Below are 15,505 nucleotides of genomic sequence, written 5' to 3'. Positions count from 1 at the left end.
TTCTTAAAAATTTTCAAAAATAAGTTATTGGTGTTCATCTTGACATTCAAAGTGTTCTTGCATGCATCATGTGTTTTGATCTTAAATTCTCATATTTTGCATCATTTTTATATTTTTCTCTTTCTTCATTAAAAATTCAAAAATAAAAAAATATATCTTTTCTTATTTCACTCATAAAATTTCGAATATTTGAGTTGATATTTTCAAAAAATTTTCAAAATTTAGTTGTTTCTTATGAGTCAAGTCAAATTTTCAATTTAAAAATCCTATCTTTTCAAAACTTTTTCAAAAATCAAATCTTTTTCATTCTCCTTTCATATTTTCGAAAATTTTTAAAATTGATTTTCAAAATCTTTTTCTTAATTTTATTCCATATTTTCAAAAACTTTACTAACATTTAATATTTTGATTCAAAAATCTCAAGTTGTTACTTGCCTATCAAGAAAGTTCAATCTTTAAATTTTAAAATCATATCTTTTAGTTTCTTGTTAGTCAAGTAATCAACTTTAATTTTCAAAATCAAATCTTTGTAATTCCCTTTTCATATCTTTTTTTTTCAAAATGATTTTCAATCATATCTTTTTCTATTCTAATCATATCTTTTTCAAAATCTTTTCTAACTTCTTATCTTTTCAAAATTGATTTTCAAATATTTTTCAATTAACTACTTGATTTTTTGTATGTTTTACTATTTCTTATCTTTTTCAAAACCACCTAACTACTTTTCTCTCTCTTATTTTCGAAAATCACTAACCTCTTTTTCAAAAATTTCTTTTCATTAACTAATTGTTTTAAATTTCAATTTAATTTTATTTTCCTTCTTAATTTTCGAATTCTAATTAATATTTAAAATAAAAACAAAAATATTTTTTCTTTTTAATTATTTTCGAATTCTTCCCCCTCTCATATCTTTCTATTTATTTATTTATCTACTAACACCCCCCTCCACTCAAAAATTCGAACCCACTCTTCTTCTCTGTGTTCGAATTTTTCTCTTCTCCTTCTTCTATTCTTCTCTTCTTATACTTACATAAGGAATCTCTATACTGTGACATAGAGGATTCCATATTTTCTTTTCTATTCTCTTAATTTTTATATGAGCAGGAACAGGGACAAAGACATTCTTATTGAAGCTGATCCTGAACCTGAAAGGACTCTAAAGAGGAAGCTAAGGGAAGCTAAAGCACAACACTCTGGAGAGAACCTGACAGAAATTTTCGAAAAAAAGGAGACATGGCCGAACCTAATAACAATGGTGGAGATGCAAGGAAGATGCTTGGTGACTTTATTGCACCCTCTTCTAACTTCTATGGAAGAAGCATCTCAATTCCTGCAATTGGAGCAAACAACTTTGAGCTTAAGCCTCAATTAATTTCTCTAATGCAGCAGAATTGCAAGTTTCATGGACTTCCAATGGAAGATCCTCATCAGTTTTTAGCTGAATTCTTGCAAATCTGTGATACTGTCAAGACCAATAGAGTTGATCCCGAGGTCTACATGCTTATGCTTTTCCCTTTTGCTGTAAGAGACAAAGTTAGAACATGGTTAAATTCACAACCTAAGGAAAGCTTGAACTCTTGGGATAAGCTGGTCAGTGCTTTCCTGGCCAAATTCTTTCCACCTCAAAAGATGAGCAAGCTTAGAGTGGAAATCCAAACTTTCAGACAGAAGGAAGGTGAGTCCCTCTATGAAGCTTGGGAAAGATATAAGCAACTGATCAAAAGGTGTCCTACTGACATGCTTCCAGAATGGAGCATCATAAGTATATTCTATGATGGTTTGTCTGAGTTGTCAAAAATGTTATTGGACCATTCTGCAGGAGGATCTCTTCATCTGAAAACCCCTGCAGAAGCTCAGAAACTCATTGAAATGGTTGCAAATAACTAGTTCATGTATACCTCTGAGAGGAATCCTGTGAACAATGGGACGCCTCAGAAAAAGGGAGTTCTTGAAATTGATACTCTGAATTCCATATTGGCTCAGAACAAAATATTGACTCAGCAAGTCAATATGATTTCTCATAGTCTGAATGGATTGCAAGCTGCATCCAACAGTACTAAGGAAGCATCTTTTGAAGAAAAAGCTTATGATCCTGAGAACCCTGCAATGGCAGAGGTGAATTATATGGGAGAACCCTATGGAAACACCTATAATTCTTCATGGAGAAATCATCAAAATTTCTCATGGAAGGATCCACAAAAGCCTCAACAAGGCTTCAATAATAATGGTGGAAGAAACAGGTTTAGCAATAGTAAGCCTTTTCTATCATCTTCCCAGCAACAGACAGAGAATTCTGAACAGAGCCATTCTGGCCTGGCAACCATAGTCTCTGATCTATCCTAGACCACACTAAGTTTCATGAATGAAATAAGGTCCTCCATTAGAAATTTGGAGGCACAGGTGGGTCAGCTGAGTAAGAAGTTTACTGAAACTCCTCCCAGTACTCTCCCAAGCAATACAGAAGAAAACCCCAAGAGAAAGTGCAAGGCCATAACCATGACCAACATGGCCGAACCTGGAGAAAGTCAGGAGGACATGAGTCCCAGTGAGAAAAGCCTCATGGGATATCCTCTGGACAGAAAGGAGTTTCCCTTTGAGGAACCAGAGGAATCTAAGGCTCATACAGAGACCATAGAGATTCCATTGAACTTTCTTCTGCCATTCATGAGCTCTGATGAATATTCTTCCTCTGAAGAGGATGAAGACATCACTGAAGAGCAAGTTGCTAAGTATCTAGGAGCAATCATGAAGCTGAATGCCAAGTTATTTGGTAATGAGACTTGGGAGGATGAACCCCCCTTGTTCACCAATGAACTGAGTGCATTAATGAGGCAGACATTACGTCAGAAGAAATCGGATCCCAGAAAATTCTTCATACCTTGTACCATAGGCACCATGACCTTTGAGAAGGCTCTGTGTGACCTGGGGTCAGGGATAAACCTCATGCCACTCTCTGTAATGGAGAAACTGGGAATCTTTGAGGTAAAAGCTGCAAAAATCTCACTAGAGATGGCAGACAAATCAATGAAACAGGCTTATGGACTAGTAGAGAACGTGCTAGTAAAGGTTGAAGGCCTTTACATCCCTGCTGATTTCATAATCCTAGACACTGGGAAGGATGAGGATGAATCCATCATCCTTGGCAAACTCTTCCTGGCCACAGCAAAAGCTGTAATTGATGTTGACAGAGGAGAGTTGGTCCTTCAGTTGAATGAGGACTACCTTATATTCAAGACTCAAGGTTCTCCTTCTGTAACCATGGAGAGGAAGCATGAAAAGATTCTCTCAATATAAAGTCCAACAAAACCCCCACATTCAAACTCTAAGTTTGGTGTTGAGAGACCCCAACCTTGCTCTGATTATCTGTGAGGCTCCATGAAAGCTCACTGTCAAGCTATTGACATTAAAGAAGCGCTTGTTGGGAGGCAACCCAATGTTATTTAATTATATCTATTTATTTTCCACTGCTATTTTATGTTTTCTTTAGGTTGATGATCATGTGAAGTCACAAAAACAACTGAAAAATCAAAAACAGAATGAAAAACAGCATCAAAAGCAGCACACCCTGGAGGAAGAGCTTACTAGCGTTTAAACGCCAGTAAGAAGCATCAGACTGGCGTTTAACGCCAAAAAGAAGCATCAAGCTAGCGTTAAATGCCAGAGACAAGATACAGTCTGGCGTTTAACGCCAGAAACAAGCACCAACTTGGCGTTAAACGCCAATAAAGGGAGAAAAGCTGGCGTTTAACGCCAGAAACAAGCAGCAGTCTGGCATTAAATGCCAGGATTGCACTCTAAGGGCATTTACACACCTAAATGAAACAGGGATGATAAGTCCTTGACCCTTCAGGATCTGTGGATCCCACAGGATCCCACCAACCTCAACTCACTCTCTCTTCTTCACACCTTTTCATAACACTCTTCCCCAAATACCCTTCCCCAATCACCTCTATATCTATTCCCAAATACCCTTCACCAATCACCTCATTCACTTTTCCCCAAAACACCACCTACCTTCAAATTCAAAACTCTTTTTCTCTCCCAAACCCAACCCTAAATACACACTACTACCCACCTTGGCCGAACCCACACACACCTCCATCTCCTCTATTTCTTCTTCTCCTCCTTTCTTTCTTCTTTTGCTCGAGAACGAGCAAATATTTTAAGTTTGGTGTGGAAAAAGCACTTTTTTTTTGTTTTTCCATAACCATTAATGGTACCTAAGGCTGGAGAAACCTCTAGAAAGAGGAAAGGGAAGGCAATTACTTCCACCTCCGAGTCATGGGAGATGGAGAGATTCATCTCATCTGTCAACTCTGCAATTCGACTGGGATTCTCATAGAGGGAGACATCCTCATTGAAGAGGACAAGCCCATCACTAAGAAAAGGATGGAGCAAACTAGAGAGCCCACTCATGGACCTCAACAAAAGCATGAGGAAATTCCTCATCATGAAATCTCTGAGATGCCTCAAGGGATGCACTTTCCTCCACAAAACTATTGAAAGCAAATCAACACCTCCTTAGGAGAATTGAGTTCCAACATGGGACAACTAAGGATGGAGCACCAAGAGCACTCCATCATTCTCCATGAAATTAGAGAAGATCAAAGAGCTATGAGGAAGGAGCAACAAAGGCAAGGAAGAGACATTGAGGAGCTAAAACACTCTATAAGACCTTCAAGAGGAAGAACTAGCCGCCATCACTAAGGTGGACCCGTTCTTTAATTTCCTTGTTCTTTACTTTTCTGTTTTTTTTTTTCATTTACTATGCTTTATGTTTATTTATGTTTGTGTCTTTATTACATGATCATTAGTGTTTAAGTGTCTATGTCTTAAACTTATGAATGTCCTATGAATCCATCACCTCTCTTAAATGAAAAATGTTCTAAAAACAAAAGAACAAGAAGTACATGATTTCGAATTCATTCTTGAAATTAGTTTAATTATTTTGATGTGGTGACAATACTTTTTGTTTTCTGAATGAATGCTTGAACAATACATATGTCTTTTGAATTTGTTGTTTATGAATGTTAAAATTGTTGGCTCTTGAAAGAATGATGAAAAAGGAGAAATGTTATTGATAATCTGAAAAGTCATAAAATTGATTCTTGAAGCAAGAAAAAGCAGTGAATATAAAGCTTGCGAAAAAAATGGCAAAAAAAAAAGAGGAGAAAAAGAAAAAGCAAGCAGAAAAAGCCAAAAGCTCTTTAAACCAAAAGGTAAGAGCAAAAAGCCAATAACCCTTTAAACCAAAAGGCAAGGATAAAAAGGATCCAAGACTTTGAGCATCAGTGGATAGAAGGGCCCAAAGGAATAAAATCCTGGCCTAAGCGGCTAAACCAAGCTGTCCCTAACCATGTGCTTGTGGCGTAAATGTGTCAAGTGAAAAGCTTGAGACTGAGCGGTTAAAGTCGAGGTCCAAAGCAAAAAAAGAGTGTGCTTAAGAACCCTGGACACCTCTAATTGGGGACTCTAGCAAAGCTGAGTCACAATCTGAAAAGGTTCACCCAGTTATGTGTCTATGGCATTTATGTATCCGGTGGTAATACTGGAAAACAAAGTGCTTAGGGCCACGGCCAAGACTCATAAAGTAGCTGTGTTCAATAATCAACATACTGAACTAGGAGAATCAATAACACTATCCAAATTCTGAGTTCCTATAGATGCCAATCATTCTGAACTTCAAAGGATAGAGTGAGATGCCAAAACTGTTCAGAGGCAAAAAGCTACTAGTCCCGCTCATCTAATTGGAACTAAGTTTCATTGATATTTTAGAATTTATAGTATATTCTCTTCTTTTTATCCTATTTGATTTTCAATTGCTTGGGGACAAGCAACAATTTAAGTTTGGTGTTGTGATGAGCGGATAATTTATACGCTTTTTGGCATTGTTTTTACATAGTTTTTAGTATGATTTAGTTAGTTTTTAGTATATTTTTATTAGTTTTTAAATAAAAATAACATTTTTGGACTTTACTATGAGTTTGTGTGTTTTTTTGTGATTTCAGGTAATTTCTGGCTGAAATTGAGGGACTTGAGCAAAAATCTGATTCAAAGGCTGAAGAAGGACTGCAGATGCTGTTGGATTTTGACCTCCCTGCACTTGAAATGGATTTTTTGGAGCTACAGAAACCCAATTGCTGCGCTCTCAATTGCGTTGGAAAGTAGACATCTAGGGATTTCCAGAAATATATAATAGTCCATACTTTGCCCAAGTTTTGACGACGCAAACTGGCGTTCAAACGCCAACTTCCTGCCCTATTCTGGAGTTAAACGCCAGAAACAGGCTACAACTTGGCGTTTAACTCCAAAAAGAGTCTCTACACATGAAAGCTCAATGCTCAGCCCAAGCACACACCAAGTGGGCCCGTAAGTGGATTTCTACATCATTTACTTTTCTTATGTAACCCTAGCTACTAGTTTAGTATAAAAACTACTTTTAGTGATTTATTATATATCTCTAGTTAGTCTTTGAATAATTTTATGTTCAGAGATCACGTTTAGGGGGCTGGCCATTCGGCCATGCCTGGATCTTCATCACTTATGTATTTTCAATGGTAGAGTTTCTACACACCATTGATTAAGGTGTGGAGCTCTGCTGTTCCTCATGAATTAATGCAAAATACTATTGTTTTCTTATTCAATTCAAGCTTATTCCTATTCTAAGATGTTCGCTTGCACTTCAACCGTGATGAATATGATGATCCGTGACACTCATCACTATTCTCAACCTATGAACGCGTGTCTAACAACCACTTCCGTTCTACCTTAGATCGAGCATTCATCTCTTAGCCTCCATTCCGAAAGATCGGAGTCTTTGTGGTATAAGTTAGAATTATTGGCGGCCATTCCTGAGTTTTGGAAAGTCTAAACCTTGTCTATGGTATTCCGAGTAGGATCTGGGAAGGGATGACTGTGAAGAGCTTCAAACTCGCGAGTGTTGGGCGTAGTGACAGACGCAAAAGGATCACTGGATCCTATTCCAACATGATCGAGAACTGACAGGTGATTAGCCGTGCGGTGACAGCGCATTTGGACCATTTTCACTGAGAGGACGGGAAGTAGCCATTGACAACGGTGATGCCCAACATACAGCTTGCCATGGGAAGGAGTATGAATGATTGGATGAAGACAATAGGAAAGCAGAAGTTCAGGAGGAACAAAGCATCTTCATATGCTTATCTGAAATTCTCACCAATGAATTACATAAGTATTTCTATCTTATTTTATATTTTAATTATCAAATCTCCATAACCATTTGAATCTACCTGACTGAGATTTACAAGATGTCCATAGCTTGCTTCAAGCCAAACATCTCCGTGGGATCGACCCTTACTCACGTAAGGTTTATTACTTGGACGACCCAGTGCACTTGCTGGTTAGTTGTGCGAAGTTGTGAAAAAGAATTGAGATTATGAACGTGCGTATTAAGTTTTTGGCGCCGTTACCAGGGAATGAACAATCACGATTTCGTGCACCACAACCCAACACATGCATCAATATAACCATGCAAGAGCAGCAGACTCCCAAAGGTATCTACCCAAGTGGTCTAACCTAGCTACGTAAGGCAGCCATCGAATGTGAGGATGTGACCAAGACTTGTCACTAAATAGCTAAGTTGATAGCAGTATCATAATGTACGCCCAGGCATATCTCCTCACGGTCTCCTTATCTGCATCTGGAGGGAGCTCATTGAACGTCTCTTGGATCCAATTATATTTCACAGTATACATGCCAATGGAGTTCACAGGAGGTAGCACACCAAGCAGCTCCTCGAACCAAGTCCAAGCAAGTCTTCCACCCTCAATAAACTTGTCAAAGTCTGTCAGGCACCCCTCACATAGTCACCATCAATCGAAAGACCTAATTGGCATGCCACATCCTATAACGCAATGGGACATTTTCCGAATGGCATCTAAAACCAATGAGTCTCGAGATGCCATCTCTCAATAAAAGTGCTATTAAGTGGCTCATCTAGCTGCCAATGAGTTATAGCTCAAATGGCATAGTCTCCCCATACTCATCTAAGAGGTTGCGGGTTCGAGTCTCCCTATCTTTAGTAAAAAAAAAATAGCTCGTCTAACTTAAACTAATGGTTGTTGACGAGTCTAACAGGATGGTATAAGCCGGTAATCTCCAGGTATAAAATGATCTGATCGTCTAAAGGCATGTCATAATATTGTCTCCTAATGCCGGTAATACATTAGATCGACTATAGAATAGTAAAAAAATTGTTAAGAATTTATAACAAACTTTAAACAATCAACAAATTATTCAAATAAAAAAAATTAATAACAAATTTGTAACCCATTAAAAAAATTATATAATATCAATTCATAATCATATATTAACTAATTCTTATTATCAAATGCGATGAAAATATTATCCTAAAATATTAAAGTTCAATCATGTCATTATATGCAAAATCTAATTTTAGTGTCTCCACCACATATGCCACTCTAACCTTATTCACAAAAATCAAATTCCAACAATTCTAATTTAACTATGATCAACAATTCTAAATCATTATTATCACTAACATCTTTAATTTGAAAATTTTAATTAATAATTTCAAATCACTACTCTAACTAACATTTTTAATCTAATAATTCAAAGTCACTATGAATCGCTAACATTTCTAATATAATATGGACAAAAAAATTTCGTGTACACATCTTTATTGATATTACCAATAGCATGGACAACTCCATCTAGTCAGTAGAGACGATCTGTGTCGTCCTCCCTAACAACAGTTTTAAAGTTTGTTGCTTTTCTGCCCTCTAAATTCTCTCCCATGTATGTAAGTATAGAAGAATGATAGTAAATCGTATGAATTGAAATCAAACCTTAAATAGACAACGCAAAACTAAATAATGCATGCAATTTTGATTTAAAATTTCTAGTTTATTCATAAATCGAATTCCACTGCTCCAATTTGTGATATCTACTACTCTTAGTTACTCAAATTGACCTCATTGGATTTACTTTTAACTCTCATTTGTGTATGAATCGATTTTGACAGCACCGATTAACTAGGATACAAAACCCTACAACCCAAAATAAAATACTCTTTCTCATCCACTACTAAATCAAATTAGACCATTACAAATTACTTGTTTGTGTTAAATGAACATAAATTAAATTTCTCTCCACTGATTTACGTATAACTTTTTTAAAACAAATTTATCAGATATGATTTATATAAAAAAGAATAGAACACACATATATGCAAGATGGAATTAAAATATATATATAAATTTGAGTCTTTACTTTATTTATTTATGTAAATTATTCAAAAATTAAAAATAATATTTTTTTTCAAATTTTAAACAAATATGCCTTTAGCAAATTTCGTTTATTCAAATAAGTAATTCCATTAGTATGTACAAATTTCTCTTTCTAAATATTCATTATGGATGATTTAGGAACAAAATATTTTAAAATTGATTTGATTAAATTTAAAATGAATTGAATTGGAGATGATTTTTTTAGTTTTGAAATTAGTTATACAAATTAAATAGAAAATGTTTTGATTTACAAATTGATATAATGACTTAATTTGTAGTTTTATCTTTTATTTATCACACAATCTTTCCCACTATCAATAACTACTGCCCCCATCACCACTGATGTGGTCGGACTGCTGCCGCTAATAACTTAGCTTGATCACCACCATACCTCTTTCTTTCTCCAAACACTTCTTTTTCACAATAATATCTAAAGGGTTAAAATGATTTATTTTTATATTTTTAACACACTAAATCTTTTTTATTCTAACTAAATTCTCTAAAAAATAAGAAGATTTGAAATAAGTAGAATCTACAAATCAATTCAATTTCTATTTTTTATGCATTTCAAACAAAAAATCAGATTTGAAAACCAAATCAATTCTAATTGTCTTTCAAATACGTTCTAATCAAAATAAATTTCTTAAAAGTGCTACTACTAGGCTATTACGCTGGATACATTTTCAACCACTCTTTTATTTATTTTTTTTTGTTGGAGATATTTTATTATTGATCTTTTGTGGAAGAAAAAACTTGTATTTTATATATTTTATGATCACTCATTTTTATATTTTATTCTTTTTTCTCTTTCCTTAAATATTCGAGACAATAAATTAATGTGAAGGAAGAATCATATCTATTTTTTATTAATTTAATTTTGATGCACTGACATTGTAAAGTGTTTTATATAGCTATACAATCAAGGTAAAAAGTAGTTATTTCTACTAACGTTAAATTACTTAATTAAATACATGTGTAAAACTATTTTATATTGATAGTGCATTAAAATCAATTATTTCTTTATTAAAGATTATTTCTCCTTTATTGCCGAATGAACTGCATTTTATTTGAGTTGAGATGATATCATAACGGGTTTTTATTAAGGTAACAATGCAGGAGTATATAACTATACCAAAGATAGCTACAGATTACACTGCCGAAGATATTTCAGCTCTAATGGGTACCAATTTTGAGTCCAGTTTCTATTTATGCCAACTTGCACACCCACTTCTAAAAGCACCTGGATATGGTAGCATAGTATTCATCTCCTCAATTGCGAGTTTCAAATCTATTCCGGCTTTGTCTATTTATTCAGCCTCCAAAGCTAATTAGTTTTCGGTTTTCCTTTGTTTCTTTATTATTGTTTCCTCCAAAAATAACATACTCAACTCTTACGACCTGGCCCAAACCCTCCACGGGTCGGTCCGACCCGAGCGCCACCCGACCCGGACGGTCGAGGGTGAGGCGCCCCGCAACCGACCCGGACACGCGTCCCAGACAGCTCACTTACAGCTGTGGGAGAACGTCTCGGAAAAAGTAGGCCTGTCCTTGTAGGGCCCACCTCTGAAACAGTATATAAGGGGAAGGTTTTACCCTTCCCCCACGGTACGTCACACATCACTCTCCCCCCTTTTTCGCCTGCACATTACTGACTAGAGCGTCGGAGTGTCTTTGCAGGTGACACCCCCCTCTCTACAAGACGTGCTCGGGACCCCGCCTACACCAGACCGGCAGTTCACGACGAGGCGAGACCCCATTACCAACCAGTATACCAACCCGATCCGTCCGGTACCCGACCAACCGAACACTGGCGCCGTCTGTGGGGATCGTCCATGGACTTCGTACTGGTCCAAGGTGAGACAGCCCGCGAGGCCGAGCCCGTAGGGGACCCCGCCGCGACTGCTCCCTGGCAGCGCACAGGATCCCCTCGGAGACGCACAACACAACCTCCCGAGAGACGCCCCTTCGGGGGAACTAGCGACAACCACGCCAGAATAATACAAGAGCTACGCCACAGAATGCAAGACTTGGAACGTCGGCTGGCGGAAAGAGAACACGATCAGCACACCCCAGAACAAAGCCACTCCCGCTCCCGCTCAAGGAGCCACTCCAGACGCATGCCCAGCCCCCGAGCTGAGTCCGAGAGCGTTGGGGAAAGGGGACGCGCGAGAAGACGCCACGACCCCGTCATTTATGCCAGGCATGAGAGGCGGCGTACTACAGATCGCGGAACCGAAGATGCCCGTGGGGAGAACGACGAAGGGAGAACGACGAGAACACGAGGACCCGTGATAATGGGAGCGACCCCATTTCATCGTTCCATACTCGAAGTCCGGCTGCCAAAACATTTTGACAAACCCACGGACATGAGATACGACGGAACGCAAGACCTTCTGGAGCACCTCACGGCCTTCGAGGCCACGATGAACCTGGAGGGAGTGGGGGACGAGGTAAGATGCCGCGCTTTTCCGGTCACTCTGGCAGGACCTGCAATACGGTGGTTCAATAACCTCCCGCAAGACTCGGTGACCGGCTTCGCAGACATCAGCCATGCCTTCTTAGCCCAATTCACGACCAGAATTGCAAAGGCGAAGCACCCAATCAACCTGCTTGGAGTGACCCAACGACCCGACGAGTCGACCAGGAAATACCTAGACAGATTCAACGACGAGTGCCTGGAAATCGACAGGCTAACAGACTCAGTGGCAAGCCTGTGTTTGACGAACGGACTCCTGAACGAGGACTTCAGAAAGCACCTCACTATGAAGCCAGTATGGACAACGCAGGAGATCCAATGTGTGGCTAAGGAGTACATTAATGACGAAAAAGTCAGCCGGGTCGTGGCTGCCAATAAACGGCAACCTCCCTACACCCAAAACCGGCACCACGAGGGCGGAGAAAGGCGAAAGGAACACGCCAGGGACGGCGGTCCGAGCAAAACACCAAGGCCGTTTTCCCGAGTCGGGAAGTTCACCAACTACACCCCCCTGGCGGCACCAATCGTTGAAGTTTACCAACAGATAGCCGAGAAAGGAATACTGTCGAAACCCCGACCTTTAAAGGACCGAACATGAGGAAACAAGAGCCTTTATTGCGAATATCACAAAGGATACAGACACAAGACCCAAGACTGCTTTGACCTAAAGGACGCGCTAGAGCAAGCAATCAGGGATGGGAAGCTCACCGAATTCTCCCACCTCATTAGAGAGCCAAGGAGACGGAATCGCGACCACGAAGGCGAAGACAGGCCCCGGGCGACAAGGCGACGCCAAGAACCGGAGGGAGACGACCACGGCCTCACGGTGGTGAACGTAGTAACTGCCAGGAATTCGGCCCCGAGATTGAAAGCGGCACAGAAGAAAGACGCCAAGGTCCTGGCCGTCTCCTCCTCATCTGCGAGAAATTCCCGGGGGCTCCCATCCATCTCCTTTGGTCCCGAAGACCAGTGGTTTGACGAGATACTGAAAAGTCCCCCTATGGTCGTTACGGCCAGAGTCGGAACCGGCCTCGTCAAGCGGATCCTCGTGGATACGAGAGCGGACTCGAACATCATATTCCGCAACGTATTTGACGCCCTGGGGCTGCGTGACACCGACCTAGCGACCTACCAGCACGGTGTGGTAGGGCTGGGCAACCACTTCATCAAGCCGGACGGGATCATCTCCCTTCCGACCTCAGTGGGACAAGGACAGGGGCGGAGGACAGTAATGGCAGAATTTGTGGTCTTGCGAGATTTCACAGCTTACAACATCATTCTAGGGAGAAAAACCATCAACGATCTTGGCGCGGCGATCAGCACAAAACTGCTTGTAATGAAGTTTGTTACTGATGACGGATCTATAGGATCCATCAAAGGAGATCTGAAAACGGCAGTCGCCTGCGACCACGCCAGCCTCTCCTTGAGGAAAAAGTCTAAAGAAGCATCACGGGTTTTTCTAGCCGACCTGGACGCCAGAATAGATGACAAACCTAGACCCGAGCCAGAGGGGGACCTGGAAAAATTTAAGGTCGGGGACACGGAAGAGAATTTCACGTTCATAAACAGAAATCTCCCCCATGGATTGAAGGGACCTTTGATGGAAATGATCAGAGCCAATGCCGACCTGTTCGCTTGGACATACACCAGCCGACATGTCGGGGATAGATCCCCAACTCATGTCGCACTGTCTGGCCGTCAAGCCGGAAGCCCAACCAGTGGCCCAAAGGAGGAGGAAGATGTCGCAGGAAAGGGCAGAGAAGGTGGCCAGGCAGACGGCCAGCCTCCTCAAAGCGGGGTCCATCCGAGAGCTGGACAACTCGACTTGGCTATCGAACGTGGTCTTGGTAAAAAAGCACAATGGGAGGTGGAGAATGTGTGTGGACTACTCCGACCTCAACAAGGCATGCCCCAAGGACTGCTATCCCCTTCCCAACATCGATGCACTCGTCGACGCGGCGGCGGGGTACCAGTATCTGAGCTTCATGGACGCTTACTCTGGGTACAATCAGATACCGATGGACCAGCCCGACGAAGACAAAACGGCGTTCATAACGCCTGAAGGGATCTATTGCTACAAGGTGATGCCGTTTGGCTTGAAAAATGCTGGCGCCACGTACCAGAGGCTGATGAACAAGATATTCAGCGAGCTCATAAGCAAGACAGTAGAAGTCTACGCGGATGACATCCTTGCGAAAACCACACGACCTGACGATCTCCTAAATGACCTGGGGGGCGTGTTCGTGACCCTCCGAGAAAACGGCATGAGGCTCAACCCGCTCAAATGCGCCTTTGCCATGGAAGCCGGGAAGTTCCTAGGGTTCATGATAACCCAAAGAGGGGTAGAAGCCAACCCTGAGAAATGCCAAGCGATTCTCCAGATGAAGAGTCCGGGTTGCATCAAAGACGTACATCGATTGGCAGGAAGGCTTATGGCATTATCCCGTTTTCTCGGCGCATCGGTAGCAAAAGCCCTGCCCTTTTTCAATCTGATGAAAAAGGGGATAGCGTTCGAATGGACTCCTGCATGTGAGAAAGCGTTCAACCACTTCAAAGAGATCCTAGCATCACCTCCGGTGCTCAGGAAGCCAATGGCCGGAGAACCACTCTACCTCTACCTGGCCGTAACGGAGGAAGCGCTTGCAGCAGTGCTGGTACGAGAGGAAGGGAAGGCTCAGCAACCAATCTACTTTGCAAGCAGGGCGTTACAAGGAGCAGAGCTGAGGTATAACAAATTAGAGAAACTGGCGCTGGCACTCCTAACCTCCTCTCGAAGGCTGAGGCAATACTTCCAGAGCCACCGTGTTATCGTGAGAACGGACCAAGCAATTCGCCAAGTGCTCCAAAAGCCTGATTTAGCAGGAAGGATGACGACTTGGGCCATCGAGCTCTCCCAATATGATTTGCACTACGAGCCCCCGACATGCAATCAAGGCCCAGGCAATGGCAGATTTCCTAGTGGAGGTAACAGGCGATCCCCTAGAGGAGACGGGTACACGGTGGAGGCTCCATGTGGACGGGGCCTCCAACCAGACGTCCGGGGGCGCCGGGGTCATCTTAGAGAGCCCAGCCGGGGTCGTATACGAGAAATCGACCAAGTTCGAATTCCCCGTATCGAACAATCAAGCGGAATATGAAGCCCTCCTGGGAGGACTGACCCTAGCCCGGGAAGTCGGGGCGACAAGGCTGGAAGTATGCAGTAACTCACAGGTCGTCACCTCGCAAGTGAACGAAAGCTATCAAGCAAGAGACCCGTTGCTGCAAAGGTATTTGGAAAAGGTTAAAGAACTGACCAGGTAATTCCAGGAAGTCACGGTCCAACACGTTCCAAGGGAGAGGAACACACTGGCGGACCTCCTATCTAAACTAGCAAGCACAAAACCGGGAGCGGGCAACCGATCCCTCATCCAGGGCATGGTAAAGGAGCCAACGGTTGCCCTCCATTTGACGGAATCAAGCCCATCCTGGTTGGACCCCATCACAAACTTCCTGGAACATGGCAAACTACCTGATGATGAGAAGACAACCAAAACGTTGAGAAGGGAGGCAGCCAAATATGCAATCATACAAGGACAACTGTTCAGAAAGGGACTCAGCCAATCCCTATTGAAGTGCTTGCACCCCGACCAGACGGACTACATACTTAGAGAAGTCCACGAAGGATGCTGCGGCCACCACATCAGGGGCAAAGCCCTAGCGAGGAAGCTCATCCGAGCTGGGTATTACTGGCCATCAATGATGA

General features: G+C 41.4%; 1 non-coding gene across 1 annotated transcript; it reads right to left on the bottom strand.

Moving 5' to 3' along the window:
• Window positions 1–1,635: 1,635 nt before the first annotated feature.
• LOC148568598 (small nucleolar RNA R71) lies at window positions 1,636–1,743 on the bottom strand. The gene has a single exon (XR_015882204.1). It is a non-coding gene; the product is annotated as a small nucleolar RNA R71 (small nucleolar RNA).
• Between the last annotated feature and the right edge of the window lie 13,762 nt (window positions 1,744–15,505).

Source organism: Arachis ipaensis, chromosome B4 (assembly GCF_059453495.1).
Source record: "Arachis ipaensis isolate K30076 ecotype BB chromosome B4, ASM5945349v1, whole genome shotgun sequence".
Lineage (NCBI taxonomy): Eukaryota > Viridiplantae > Streptophyta > Magnoliopsida > Fabales > Fabaceae > Arachis > Arachis ipaensis.
Note: the sequence above shows the minus strand (reverse complement) of the source record. Positions and strands in the feature narration are given on the sequence as shown.